Source organism: Peromyscus eremicus, chromosome 14 (assembly GCF_949786415.1).
Source record: "Peromyscus eremicus chromosome 14, PerEre_H2_v1, whole genome shotgun sequence".
Classification (NCBI taxonomy): Eukaryota; Metazoa; Chordata; class Mammalia; order Rodentia; family Cricetidae; genus Peromyscus; species Peromyscus eremicus.
The window spans coordinates 42248230-42263925 of record NC_081430.1 but is presented as its reverse complement, the minus strand read 5'-3'; the positions used below and the strand labels follow the sequence as shown (position 1 = coordinate 42263925).

Sequence of the window (15696 nt, the reverse complement as noted above, 5' to 3'; positions counted from 1 at the left end):
TATGTTAATCTACTTATAGAAATTGCTACGATTTCTCCCCTTAATTTTTGGTTTTCTATAGCCAGCATTGTTATCTTTTGGTGTTGTTGATTTCACATTTTTCATGATTGAGATATGTAATGTTTTGTGAATAGGTGTTGAGATAGTTTATTCATTTCAAACATAAAAAAACTATTGGGTTTGATACCATTTGGGTTTTATTTTATGGAAAACTCTTTAAGAATTCTAAATGTATGTAGTTTACATAAACTGAGTGGGTCCCATACACCCCTTATGTTTGTACTTGTATATGTGTTTGTTTTAATTTTTAAATCACTTTGTATTCAGAGCAGATGTTGTCTACCCTATCACAGCACAATCAATACTCCTTTCTTCTGCTGTTTTTGATGATTGAATGTGCAAAATTGCTGTTAAATATTCCATCCTCATGTTAATTCTCCCTGCTTCACTTTCTCTCTCTCTCTCTCTCTCTCTCTCTCTCTCTCTCTCTCTCTCTCTCTCTCTCTCCCATACAAACACACACACACACACACACACACACACACACACACACACACACACACAAATGCACATACTTCTATTACTTCCTGTCTCTCCTTTTTATCGATCATTGTGCCTTGTATATAGTTTGCAAATGCTCTAGCCTGAGTCCTATCCCATGCCAAGTTTTTTCTTAAATACATTCTCTGGCACGTTCCTGTTCTCAATTATTTACCTACTTTTTTTTTAATTTAGCCTCAAATATATTTGGAATATATTTATTAGAATTGCTTAAGTCTACTACAGGTAAATTTACAAAATAATATAAAAATACAGTGGATATGAAATTTTTTCAGGTTAGTTTATTTAAAGTTATTGGCCTTTACTAGCACAGTGATAGAAAATCAATTGTACCACTTAATAAGTTAAATCAATAAAGAATTCTTCATAATAACATTATATTTTTAATAATATGACTATTTTTGAGCTTGTTATTTTGTGACTACAAATACGTACAATTCAGAGATTTCACTTCATGTGTTGTTTTCTGTCAGTTTTAATACCTGCTTATTCTTCACAAAATGCCATACAATATCTAAAAAAAACATTCTTCTCAAGATTATTACCACTAATATATTATTTACTTTATTAAAAACATGCTTTCTACCAGAGCATGAGAAATTAAAAAAAAAATAATACACTGAAGTATTGAACTGTGTTTGTAGGGTCAGCTGTTGGCTTAATAAGAGCATTCAGCCAATTTCCAAGTAAAGAATGTGATTAATATGATCTTGTCTCTGTGACATTAATTTAAGCAAGCCATTTTGTAGAATGATTTTTCAAGTTCACAGGTAAATGTAGTAACCCATATTAAGTATTTGTCTTTCCAATGTTCACTCAAAAAATAGGTAGCAGTGGTAACACTGGAAAACAATTGTGTCTAGTTTGTTCTTCTTGCTATCCAACACGAGTTTTAAAATAATGGCACTACGTATTACTATTCCAACAAAGGATACATTTGGAACAATACTGATTTTTCAGTCAGTATAGAGTTAATCATACATTGGTCCCTTCATGTTATCAGACTTCCTCCTAGCTTAATGAAGCAAAGGAAATTTTCTGAAAATCCATGAAATTTTAGACAACTTATCATTTGGACTGTGACTCAACTTCACTTGTGAAAACCTTACAAAAGCTTTGTTCTGAGTACCTAATCCTCCATTCCCACTCTTGTATTATATTCAACATTCTATTTAAATTTAGCAATCTTGTCTCATGCATTTTATTTCTAACTAATTAAATGGTTTATTAAGAAAAATTATTTTAATCGCCCCTGTAGTTGAAAAGGAACAAATTTAATCAGATTCTTAGGGTAAGGGTACACACACAAATAAAGGAAGAATCAAAAAGATACAGCAGACATCATTCCAATGGAGAAACCATATTACTCATAAAGACAGATACAAATTTTACAGATGCTGGGGTTGATATGTTCAAAATACCATAGATGATAACGACATGTCTTCCTCTGTTTATAGAAAAAGAAAAAAGGGGGAGATGTTTCAAAGAACACATGGTAGTCTTGCTGTTTTAAGAATGATAATTCTCCACAATGTTTAAAAAGAAAGAAAACCTGAAAGAAAATGAAGCTAAAGATGGTATTTGCAAAACAAGGCAGAATGTATACAAAATATAAAGTAGCCAGATTAACTGTGATTATACAAGTTCAGTAAGTAGGACAGCAGGAATGAGAATACCATGTTAATTATATCAGATCTACTTTTAAGTATAGTAATATACAAATAAATAAATATAATCTTACCACTGCAAGTACAAAATTTATGAAAATAATGTCCTGAAACATTTTCAAGTTTGAAAGAAGCAAATAACTATTTGTAATCAACTAGCTGGAACGATGAAGAAGAAAAAAAATGAAACAATAAACCTTAATGTCTAGCAAAACATCTTTCCTATTATTCTGAGTCTTTATAACTTTAATGAATGTATTCAAAGTGGCAAGGCAGCTATTACCTACAGAATCTAGGACACAAATTTCACCAGTGATGAACTCTTTGTTGTCGTCTCTTAGTTTGAGATGTTATTTAACACATTTCTTAAATTAATGAGGGTAGAGAACTCTCTCAATTAATTATAATGAGGCTGTCAATTTGTAACTAAATTGAAAGCATGGCATACACAGGCAGAAAGTTAGGGGAAGGGTGATGATGAGGACACACATAAAATGCTGGCCCATTTGAAGAAGTGTCATGAATGCTTAGATGTGTCTTGAAAACTTCAATTTCAGGTCATTTTTAGAAAGAAAGGCAATAAGTTGAAACATTTCCAAATAAGAAAGTGTGTGTATTTTATAGCAGGTTAGTAGATTCCACAGCATGCTAAGTGATTAACAACATGTAACGTAATGATGTAAGTGTCATGGATGTGTTTACATTCTCTAATGTCAATATTCTGCATTGCTGGTGTCTGAATAGAGAAAATAAGACTACAGAGTACATTTGGACTTGGTTCATCTTAGTTTTCAATTAAATTTTTTATGTGACAATCATTCAAAATATTTTTAAAGAATTTTGTTTTAATCCCCCTCAGGGGTTATTTTTTTATTTATTTGTGCGCATGAGTGTTTTGCCTTTTGTATGTCTCTGCACCACATAGGTGTCAACTACTCTAGGAGGTCAGGAGAAGGTGCCAGATCCTCTCTAATTGGAGTTACAGAGGATTGTGAGTCACCACGTGTGTGCTGGGAATTGAGCCTGGGTCCTTTGGAAGAGAATCTAATGCTCTTAACTGCCATGTCACCACCCTGTCCCCAAGCACTTCTAATTTACAGAAAGAAAGAGAACACATATCATCATCTTTTCTCTCTCCTTATTTTCCTCTTCTAATTTATAAGTTTCAAGATACCAACCAGTACCATTTTGCATGTTTAGAGATGCTCATCTTTGTTTACCACTGATTCACTACTGAAGGTCATCAATGACATATGAAGAGTGGAGAGGTCCCAAAGTGGACTGTGGAGCTGTGGAGAAGGACACTGGTTATTTAAATTTGTTTCACCATATTTAGATTCTTATGTCTCTTGTCCTTGGTTAGACTGTTTTATAACACAGTAACCAATCTCTAAGAGACTGACCTCATCATTTTTAATATTTATCTTATATAATACCAGCACTGACAATCACAATGTGTTTATGTTTCCTTCTAGTATTTCATTAAAGCACTCTTTGGAAGGGAGATATTTCAGAATAAATATTTAGTCCATCACTTCAAGTTATTATAAAGTTTTTTGCCTGCACTTGTCTTGCACATATATTGTAATTTTTGTGATTGACCAATCTTTAGATTCCAAAATGAGACATCACTGAGAGATCAAAGCTGTCAAAGCAGTGGCAATTCTACTGCTGATGCTTTGATGAAAGCAAGCCTAGAGTCATACTACTGAACATTTATCATTTTTAGTCTAAGAGAGATTCAAACTAGAAGCCAAGTCATTCTGGCTTGGTCTTTACCAAAGCTCAGTTTTTTTGGGGAAATGATCAGTATGATGACTGTAATCCAACTCCATGGCATCCCTTCTATACTTAGGGAGAAAGGTCTCAACACTTTTTGAAAGCTCAGACATATGCAGAACTAAGACAATAGAAAGTCACTTTTGCTCAGTAAGAACTGTCCAAGAGGTAGCATTTTTAACGTAAGAATTATTTTCATGGGGGATAGTGGAAGGAACTATAAAATGAAATTGCAAAGCACAAAAGCACTCAGATACCATTTAAAAATCTGTAAATCTCTGTCATGTACAATGAAGTTAAGCTGAGTAGATTTATGTATACACCCAGTCAATTTGTTGGTGTATATTTCTTGTGTTTGTAATTTTTTACATAGTAGTCTATAATACAATTCTGTAAACCTTTTTTCTCCATCAGGAAACTAAAAAACATCGCAAATATAGGAAATTTAAATTATTGGGGCATTATATAATATGAATAAATTATAACCTCATAGGAGGAATTATTATTGAAAATAAAATAAAAGCAATTGATATGTGTGATAACATAGATATTTTCTCATAAAAATCATACTTGACAGTGACAATTTATTAAAAATTTTCTTTTAGATAAATTTTCATTTTATGCAAAACTGATTTTGTTTTCACTTTTACACCTTAAGTGATTGTTATAATGCATTACATAGCACACAGATTTCACACAGCCTCTGCTGAGGGATACTTTGTTCACATTTGGATCATTAACCGCTCTGGAAAGTTGAGCTTTTTGGCTGCCTTCAGAAGAGTTTATGAGTGTTTTACGATGTTTCCTGGTTATGCTGTATTTTTACAACTGTTGCAAATAGACACAAATGTCATAAATTATTGCAAAATGTTATCCTCGATCCCTCTGAGTTTAATAAGGAACAGTTACAGAGAAGGAGAGTTTGCAAGTGCCACTAAAGTTAGTTGATGGATTCCACATGTAGAGCAGGTTCTCAGATCATGAGTCAGATTTGTTAAACTTCTAATGCACTCTTTCTGTTTTTGTCCTACACCCTGACACTGTTTTAAATGTACCCCAACTTCTGGAAGAAATAAGTATTTGTTATTGAATACGGCTATTTGTCTTAGCTAACATGTGTAAAGTGCTTCTCTTTCCAGCTACAAGGAAAATATATACACATCCTGTTCCAAATCAAACCATTTTTATAAAATATGCCTGAAAAATTCCCATAAGCAAACCTTTAAATCTATTAACACTTTGAACACTATAGCTGAAACTCTGTATACATTTAAGTATTGACCTAAAATTTTAGAGTTTTTATTACATTCATATTTTTTTATAATCATAAGACTATTACCAGTGCAAAACACTTATTTAGAACCAAAAATGTATGCCTGGAATAGTGGTAAGTATTATTGATTCAAACAGGTTCAAAGTTAGAAACTGAACGATAGAAGACATTAACCATAATTAATAATAAAGGATAGTTCTGAGTAATTAATTAATGCTAGTGATAATGAAAGCAACCATGTTATACAGGAAAACAGCCTAAAAAAGAATATTTAAGGACAATATTTAACAGAATATTTAAGGAAAGAGGAATTTAACCTTAGGTTTATTAAATTTAAATACTTAGCAATGAGATATATTATGAAAACTACATTAGATTGTTGGAGCACATCATACAATGTACCGTGTATCAACTGGGATGGATAGAATGTTAGGGATATACTATCATGTATTTTAACAATTAAGGCTAAATTATTGTGCAAAGCATAGTTATAACTAGGTTTGGGTTCAAAGAACTACATCTGGAAAACATCTTCAGCTACCTACAGATTTACCCCTGAAGGATTCATTGGAGGCTGAATAACACTTCTTACGTTTGTATCCACCACAGTGTTTGCAAAGCAATGTCTAGCCCTGAACTAGTACAAAAACATTGACTAATAACAATTACCAAGCTTCTCAATATTCAAATAGGTCAAGTCTATTAATGTTATTTATTGCTTAATAATATTTTTTTGATACATAGTTCAGTCAGTAGGTGAATTCTCTTCTTTCTCTTTCAAAATTTGTTTGAATTAAAAGGGAAAATTCATTAAAAATGAAGCCTGGAGTAGAAGGAGTTAGAGACTACTTAGCACAAACCATATAACTTCACGGGTTTAAAAACAAACAAACAAACAAACAAACAAACTGGGCTTCATCTAACTATGACATGAAAGCAAATACTGCCTGGAAAGCCTTGGGAGAATTATTTCATAACAATCTCCTTGACATGAATGCAGATCGTGTCATTAGCTCTGGGTATTACATAATGAAACTGAGGCCTGACAGACATTATCACTTAGTGAGTGAGGGTCAAAAGATTAACTAAGGTGGCACAAAACAGTTCAAACCATTATGTTTGACTACAGGGCCCAAGTTTTAACAAATAATCCATAAGGTACTATATTTCCAAATACTACAGACTTTATCTGAAGTCTAATTTTCTTTAACCTTAAACCATGCTTAATTATTTGTTTTCTGCATTTGTTTTATTTTAAGTATATATAATTATATAATTTCTCCCTCTTTATTTCTTCCTATTCCTCCTGTCTCTTCACACACTTTCTCAAACAAATAGCCTGTTTTTTGGTTATTATTGTTACATATATGTGGATATAGGTCAAATAACTATAAATATAACTCACTGAATTTGTTTAGTGTTGTTTGTGTTGTTAGGACTGGCCACTTGGTTTCAGATAACCAAGTAGGGGGGCTCATTGCCCATTAAACTCAATTTGTCATGAAAGCATACCTATGCTACCTGTAATAGTAATTTTTATCCAATACCACATATTAAATTAGCCTCAAAATAATATTTCTTTTAAAAGTAAACTAATATCAAAAGAGAATAACACAGATTAACTTCTAACTGGCCATTATAACTTTTTCTTATGATTAGTCATCTAGTATTTTATTAGAGCTACCACAACTTGATTTTTGGGTTGATTTAATAGCCTTGCTTATGTATCATATAAAATTAAGGACTAAAACCATGTGCCTATTTGATTTAGTTTAATCAACTAAACACAAATTCCTAAAACAAATACATCCTTATATAAAACATAAACACTGTTAACATATTTTAATTGTATTAGAATGTTTAAAAGATTTTTGCAGCAAAGGTCTTTCCTTTCTACCCAGTATTAATGATATTTTATGTATTCTACATGATCACCAAGATCAAAAAATTAATGAATGGAGCTCATGCAAAAGTACTTACGTTTTCATATTTTCTATAGTAAGTTGATAAGTATCTGATTTTAGACAAACTGAAGCTTTTTAAATGATACATATGAAATAGAAACAACCACTCTGAAGCTATTCTATTCTGTACCTTGTTCAAGGGGAACCAAAAAGATGCCTAAAGGTACACATAGGCGTGTCTTCTTTCTTTGCATCACAACTGAGCTCTTGTTCTACTCTTGCTGGTATCACCATTATCAAACTATTGTATATTTGATCCTTGCCTATGGCAATGCAGTAGCCCCAACTCAAAGAAGATGGAGACACATCAGGACTACATTAAGGAAGGAATGTTTTATTTAAAGCCTCCATTGGTAACACACTACCATATTTCCCCTTACAATTTGCTCACTCTAATTGTTAAAACATTTCCTTCTATTGCAGTTTTAGAGACCACAGAAGCTTACAGATGATGCTCAACAAGGTTTATATGGAAGGAACAAACTTATTTTGCATCAATCTTTTAAAAGTTTTTGAGCCACATCTTATATGACTTCTTTCTTACCAATATTATTTGTTTAGAATTAACTATCTTAATGATTAGATTTTAAATTGAGCAATTAGTAAATCATTCACATTAGGAAAGATTGGAGTGAATGTCAGTGAGAACCAATGTGAACACACTAGTACATGTAAGGAAAGAGACATAGTCTGAAAAACTGATTCCAATGTGGGTTTGAGATTACTGGATGATTTCCACTGATTTATAGTTCTATTTTAAAGACAAAAATGCTACTTCACTTTTAAATCAAGAGGTATATCATAGTTTTTTTCAAAACAAATTAGAAAGAAGTGGAAATTAACTTATCAGATATTTAGAAACAAATAACAATCTCAATTATATAACAAAACTTTTTAAGTACCTAAATGATTTTATTAATATTAACATAATTTAGTTATATTTGAAACATAAGATTCTGTCTTCCTGGAAACTATTGCATGTTTTAAGACTTAGTTAAATTATCCTACTACCCTGTGTTCTCAATTTGCTCTCTATTTCTTATATCTCACATAGCTCCCAACATGGGAATGGAGAAAAAAATTAATACTTAGATTGTTAAGCATATTTTAATCAATCCATTATGAGCCATGATATTCTTTTCTTAAAGTCTTAATTTTTTTTAACTCACTAGACTATGAAAATATCAATTTCATCAGGACAAGAAAGCTTGTATATAAGGAGGTTTTTTTTTTTTTTCAAAGTGTTTTTACATTTGTGCTGAGCTTTTGGTTTTGAAAATATTCACAAGTTTTTTTTTTTTCCCATTGTATGTAATATTCAAGAGTATGATGGATTTACATTTAAGGTAATTTTCCAAAAGAATTATTAATTTGAATCTTTAATACACCTGAGAAATGCAATCAAACAATTGTAATTAGAGGCTCAATAACTTCTATTTTAAAGGGCACCATGGTGTCACTCATCTGAAACATAAACATTGCCACACGCTAATACAGATCAAAATATTTTTTTCCTGACCAATGTACCCAACACACTGATCAACCTTGGAATTCCCTTTTTCTCCACTTAGAAAAATAATGTCTCACTTTCCCACTATGTATGTACATATCATCAGAGATGATCACAATCTAACATTTTAAGCAACATGTTTAAAAGCACCATAACCTTTCTTCATCTCAGTCTCGGTCTCCCTCTGCATCTCCCTTCCTCCTCCTCCTCTCTCTCTTATCCTATCTCTCTATCTCTGTCTTTCTGTCTCTGTGTCTCCCTTTGCGTGTGTGTGTGCATGTGTGTGTTTGTGGTGTGTGTGTATGTGTATGTGTGCATGTGTGTGTGTGTGTGTGTGTGTGTGTGTGTGCATATGTCTGCATGCCTGTGGAGATGAGAGGTGCCAGGTGTCTTCCTGGGTTGTGTTTTGCCTTATCTTTTGAGAAAGGGTATCTCAGAACCCAAAGTTAAAAAATCACCTAAGCTGAGTGTCTATTGAGGTCCTGGGATTTGCCCTCCAGCACCTGTGCTCTCAGTTATGGGGTTGCAGATGATCTCCAGCAGACCAGGCTCTTCACATGGGTGACAGTGATTCAAACTCGGGTTTCCATCTTGACGCAGAAGGCAAACTACCCACTGAACTCTCTCCCATGCTTTAGACCTGCATTTTTTTTTAAGATTTTATTTATTTATTAGGTTTACAGCATGTATGACTGCAGGTCAGAAGAGGGCGCCAGATCTCGTTACAGATGGTTGTGAGCCACCATGTGGTTGCTGGGAATTGAACTCAGGACCTCTGGAAGAGCAGTCAGTGCTCTTAACCTCTGAGCCATCTCTCCAGCCCTAGACCTGCATTTATAACTACGAACAGCAACTTAGTTCTTACTGGCCCCGGTGTCATAATGCTGAGGCTCATTTTATGTATCACTTGCTGTAGTTTCTCTGTCAAAGAAGAAAATGGTTTCTTGAAGCATTCCAGACTCTATCATTGCGAGAGTGATGAGCTACTGAGTCCTATTTGTGTTTGACATTCTCTAAAGGGCTGAGAAAACACTTTCTGAAAGAAGATCAGTAAGATGAAAATTTTAAAGCCTTCAGGAATCTCTTTCAATTTCCCTTTTTTTTTTTCAATATTCCTTGGGTGCTTTATCTCAATAACATGAATGACACAAAAGGGAGGGAAAAGTTGGTCTGTCAACCAATCCTACGTGCAACGCACTACAGTCAATTGTGCTGTCTTAAAACTGAGTTCATTACATGCCAATTGACTCTCACTGTGGTAGAACAGAAAGCCTGCACATTGTTCCACCAGGTCTCACTTTGCAGGTTTTCAATTGTAGTACGAGAACTTTGACACTCCAGACTGAAGGGATGTAAGGCCTAAACACATGGGGGCCCAACTGAAAGATGATCAGGTTTGTAAGTTTTCTTCATTTCTAATTCCCATCAGGACAAGAGACTGTCAAGCACTATGACATGCTCAATTAGAAACAGAAGAGACAGAAAATGCTTATAGTTTTCTATAATCCCTCATAAATGGGAAGGGAAACATACTTGAGCCTTTTTAATCAATGAAAAGACTGTTCTTTCAATGACTCTGTTGTGACTCTTTGCCCAGAAGGACTACAGCCAATAGTGAAGTGACTACTGCTATTTTAGTCATAAAATACCTATGAGAACTCCAGATGTTGCCTATGAGGCCAGTTGTTAATGGGGCAAGTGAGGATTCATTCCACGCCCATTTTGTACTTTGGTCCTGAAATGTGAACTAGTCTGTAGACTAGATCCCACCCACATGCCAGTATGCACCTGCAAAAGTCTTCAATTTGGGAACTTTTAAATCACAAACAGACACCCTGATTCAGTCTTTTATATTAAAAATTCCACAGCAAGGAAAAAACTCTAAAAAGTTGGAGCTCTAATTCCTTAATGAATTATATTCCTGGAGAGGGCTGTATGGCAGGCATAACTGGATTTCCTGTTCCCAGTACTGGAGAGCACATTGGAACGCGGACCAATTCCATTTCTTGGATAGTGTTTCAGTCACAGTGGAGAGTAAAGCAAAATGTTATCAAGATATGTTTTAATTGAGGAAATGGGGAATTCTAAACTATTAATAAAATGCTGTTGACGTTTAAACTCAGGACAAAAATGTACTTGGATTTCTTACAGATGAACTACAGTCTTCAGAGATAGGTTCAATGTGGGTAAGAAGGCAGCGATTCAAGCATGTTTTTGCACATACTCTACAAGGCTTTGCTTCTCATCTACAGGGACATGAATCTGTGCCCATCCTTGCCTGATCATCCAGTTTCATTCTAGACTCCCAGTGAACCTGAAACTCAAAGCTGAATTTGTCTACAGTCACCAGCTCTCTTGTTCTTTTCACCTGGAGTCATAAATCCTCTCTTTATATCCTTCGGGACGGAGGGAGTTCCTCTGAAATGTAGGCCAACTTCACCTGACACTTCTCATGAGCCCCATTTAGGGTTTGCATAGAAAAAAAATCTCAAATGCAAATAATTGTTTGCCAGATTTGTGTTTCATTTAAAAAACACACAGACACATGTGCAATGTCCCCAATCTCACATTAGCAGTAATTTAGAAGACAGAAATGACATGAATTTGGACAGAAAGATGTATTCTGAGAAGGACACATTCAATCACTCAATCTCTCTGGCCCAGTGTTTATCTCTGAGCATAAGGCCAGATGAAGTTTATGTTAAAAGTTGAAACTACATGTGACCAGATAGTAATCAGTTATGTGATTATTATTTCCATCCATGTACATTCTGTTAAACCTCATGTTTTCACTCTGCCTCCACATGAAAACACTATTCATTATTCTAATTAACTTCTATTGTAAAAACCTGGTGCCAGAGTGCCATGACTCTGAGATCCCTGATGGGCACAGGCATGAAGGTTGGAACCTGGCAGCTGGCTTTCCAGTAGAGGGCCCCAAATGCAAGCATAACCTAGGAAATGTATGTGAATATATGACACCTAGAGAAGCCCTCTTCTTGTTCCTCCTTTAGACTCCTGCTTCCCATCTACTTCTGCTGCAAACTGGTATTAGCAATAGGTAAAATATGATACAAGAGCTTTGAAAAGGCATGCTTCTGTTTATTCCATAGTTGGAAGTTAAAAATAATTGGAATTTCTAGGTTATACGTAATATCCTCTTCTTTAATCTAGTTTGTATTCATGACATGATTTATAGCTGTAAATTAACCATGTGTGATATTATATGACTGCTATATTATAAATTCTTTCTAAAAATACATATGCATTTCTCTTCTGTTTCAAGCTAACAAGGGGAATCTACAAGAAAGATGTAAACAGATAGATAGATAGATAGATAGATAGATAGAAAGAAAGAAAGAAAGAAAGAAAGAAAGAAAGAAAGAAAGAAAGATAGATAGATAGATAAAGATCTAGGCATGGCTACATGATTCAGGAAGGCAAGGCATTTGCTACTAATAGAGATGACTTGGTGGAAGGAGAGTCCCTGATCCCTCATGTCATCCTCTGACTTCCACATTCACACTATGATAGAAAGTACAAACCCCCAAACACAAATAGATTATACTTTTAAGATATATCTAATGAGAAAAAAGTAAAAGAAATAATAGGTATTAGTAAGTTTACAGACCACGTAGAAATCTAAGTCTGCAGTAAAAGAGATGAATCATAGGGTGAATCAGACATAACACATCTTCTGTGAAAATGAAGAAACTGCACAGATGTACTCAGTGAATAAAATTTTGTACTTGGAAAAGTTGAATCCAATTCCTTTAGAAACTAGTATATGTGAGATTCCATGCCAGGGTGCAGCCGGAAGTTTTTCTATGTCCCTAAGCTTCTTGGTTTCAAATAAACACACAGAGGTATATATTAATTACAAATTGTTTGGTTTATAGCTCAGGCTTGTTGCTAGCTAGTTCTTTCATCTTAAATTAACCCATTTCTAATAATCTGTGTATCGCCACGTGTCTCATGGCTTAACCTGTGTTGCATTACATCTTGTTTCCCGGGTGATTCTCAGCATCTCCTCCAACCCTGCCTTTCTCTTCCCTGTTGCTTGGATTTCCTGTATGCTTCTAAGCTGCCTTACTATAGGCCAAAAAAGCTTATTTATTAACCAACGGTAGCAACACATATTCACAGTGTACAGAAAGACCATTCCACAGCATGACCCCTTTTCTGTCTAATCAAAAAGGAAAGTTTTTATTTTAACATAGTAAAATTTCACAAAACAAAACAGTTATCAAGCAAGAATTACAGTTATAATATCTAGTCTATTTATATTTGTCAAAATTAAAGAAAATATCCTATCTTTATGAGCCTAAAGTTGTATTTTGAATTTACCTTTTATCATAACTAAGGAAAACCATAATTATAACTATCTGGTTTTCAACTCCATCAAAGACCCAGTAAGGATATAATATTACCTGAGTAAATAGGAAGTACATTGTAAGCAACTTCCAAAATTCTAGAAATGATAGAGACATCTGGCTGCCTGGAAAGTCACCCAAAGTTCTTCTGTAACACTGGAGCTTCTATCTTCAGTCTGCAATCCTAGAGTCTCTGGTATACCTTTCAGTGAGCAGGAAATTTGAAGAACTGTTCACCTGTTTTGCCAAAGTCCATCAGTTGCTTTGCTCTGTGTCCTGTGTAATGTCTGGCAGTTTCTTCTCCCAAGCAGGAACCTGAAAAACTGTTTTTTCCTTGATTTGGCAAAGTTCAGTGGTCACTTTCCTATGGGTCCTGCATGTCCAGGCAAGAGCAGTTTCTTGCCCAAAAGGCTAGCCCTTTCCACACTTTAAGTAAACTCCATAACAAGTTTCTTCGATGCCCATTATCTTCTTTGAAGTAATTTGTTGCTGCCTGAAGCAGATGTGTCTCACTGCCCAGAAAAGCCTAAGTTTTAAAACATTTTAAATACCATATTCCGTAGTTCTTTAAAGTGTTTGACGATTACCTACCTAAATAAAATATATCTTTGTATATGTAGAATACTTAACCAACATGACCATAAGTTTGATTATCATAGATGACCAATTATCAACCTGTATTTCTTTGTTATACACTACAATTTTAAATGAGCTGAGAAAACATAATACCTTAAGCAAGAGTAGAAATATACATACAGTACAACAAAATTGACATTAAATTTGTATCAATAAACCAAATCCATATCAATGTAAAATATTTTGAGATAAACAGTTGTTTTTTTGGATCAAAGTAGATTCAGTAATTTATCTCTTTTTATCATTTCTATGTCATATCCCCCTTTCTTACCTTAGAAAGAGATAGACTATAACTAATAACAATTTGTAACTAACCCCCCTAAAAAAAGACGAACATCCATAATCCATTTTGGGGAAATTCGGGCATAGTTTTTTAGGCTACTTCCTGTTGATTGGGAACATTGGTAATCTTTGGGGGACCCTGAGAACATTGAGGATCATGGTCAAGTCCTGACTAGAGTATTCTGTGAGCCTGAATCATCTCAGCCAACAGCCTTGAAGCCTTTCTGGATGCAGAACTCAGAGGAAACTGCAACAGAGGTGCTCTGAAACATTGGATCATCTGGGCCACCTGTTCCCATGGTGGTTTTTCAGGGGGTCTTGTTCTACCAAACCATATTAACCTGGAAGAAATCCACAAGTTATCATCTTCTGTGTAAACATAAGTAGAACCTCTTTTCCAAAGCAATATATCCTTAGGCACAAATTTTGAAGTCAAGACACCTTTAAATTGTATATGTTGGTTTAACTTAACAGCCCTCATAATCAAATGTCTCTCTGTAGTTAAAAATCTCAAAGCAACATCATATTATATAGCATCCAGTTTCTCTGTGTATTTACAATTTTTACTTGGCTTATTTTATTTTTTATTATGTTACTTCTTTTTTAAGGACAGTAGTTGTGGCCCTGGCTGCTGGCTCCACCCCATTCTGCCTTTCAACATTGCTGGAGGTACCAAAGGGTCACACTTACCTTCTCAATTCTCAGATCAGTATTCAGTAGCATGGAGCTGTGTTCTTAAGCCTGTGGCTGTACTCTTGAGCTGGCAGGCTGCAGCAGGGCCTGGGAGAATCCTCTGTACCATGGCTTGTGGAACCCCTCCACGCTGTGCTCAACCCTGAATGCCACAGAATCTCTGTACTGTGGTGTCTCTATACTATGGCCGCATGAAAGATAGAACTTGGAAGCTGTTCTTAGCTCCATTTTAGAATCTTTTTAAAGCTCTCTCAGGTTTTAAGTGGATATTTTTGCCAGCATGTCTGGGCGCCAATTTTAGCCAGAAGTTTTCCTGTGTCCTGCAGCTGCTTGGTCCCAAGAAAAGACACAAAGGCATGTATTAGTTAAAATCTGCTTGGTCTATGGCTCAGGATTGTTGCTAGCTAGTTCTTTCATCTTGAATTAACCCATTTCTATCACTCTATGTATTTTCAGGTGTCTCATGGCTTTACCTGTATTGCATTACATCTTGCTTCTCTTGGCAGCTCTTAGCATCCCCTCCGACCTGGCCTTTCTCATCCCTGTCTCTCTGCTTGGATTTCCTGCCTGCCTTTAAACTGCCTTGCCATAGGCCATAGCAGCTTCCTTATTAACCAATGGTAGCAACACACATTCACAGCATACAGAAAGACCACCCCACAGCACCAGGGAGGCAAAAAGAGAAAGAAAGACTAACAGCTAGTTCCTGTGGTGTAACACACCGGGAAGGAAGAAAGGCCCTGAATTATTCCACATAACAGTAATGAACTACATCCTCCGAACGATACACAATCCTAATCTTGAATTAGGACTCCAGTGTTTGGTAACTCAATATCGATTTGGTGGTAAATCAAAGAAAGCTGACTTTGCCTTTACAAAAGCAAACAATTGCTCATATCAAGCCTATCTGGATTAAAGCAAATAAACAAAAAGACCTATACTTAATCTCTTAATCAAA

General features: G+C 34.8%; 1 long non-coding RNA gene across 1 annotated transcript; it reads right to left on the bottom strand.

Annotated features, from left to right (window-relative positions):
* Positions 1–1814: 1814 nt before the first annotated feature.
* LOC131924525 (uncharacterized) lies at positions 1815–14910 on the bottom strand. The gene is made up of 3 exons (XR_009382930.1): positions 14736–14910; positions 3413–3517; positions 1815–2008 (listed from the first exon to the last, which is right to left on the bottom strand). It is a non-coding gene; the product is annotated as an uncharacterized LOC131924525 (long non-coding RNA).
* Positions 14911–15696: the final 786 nt, after the last annotated feature.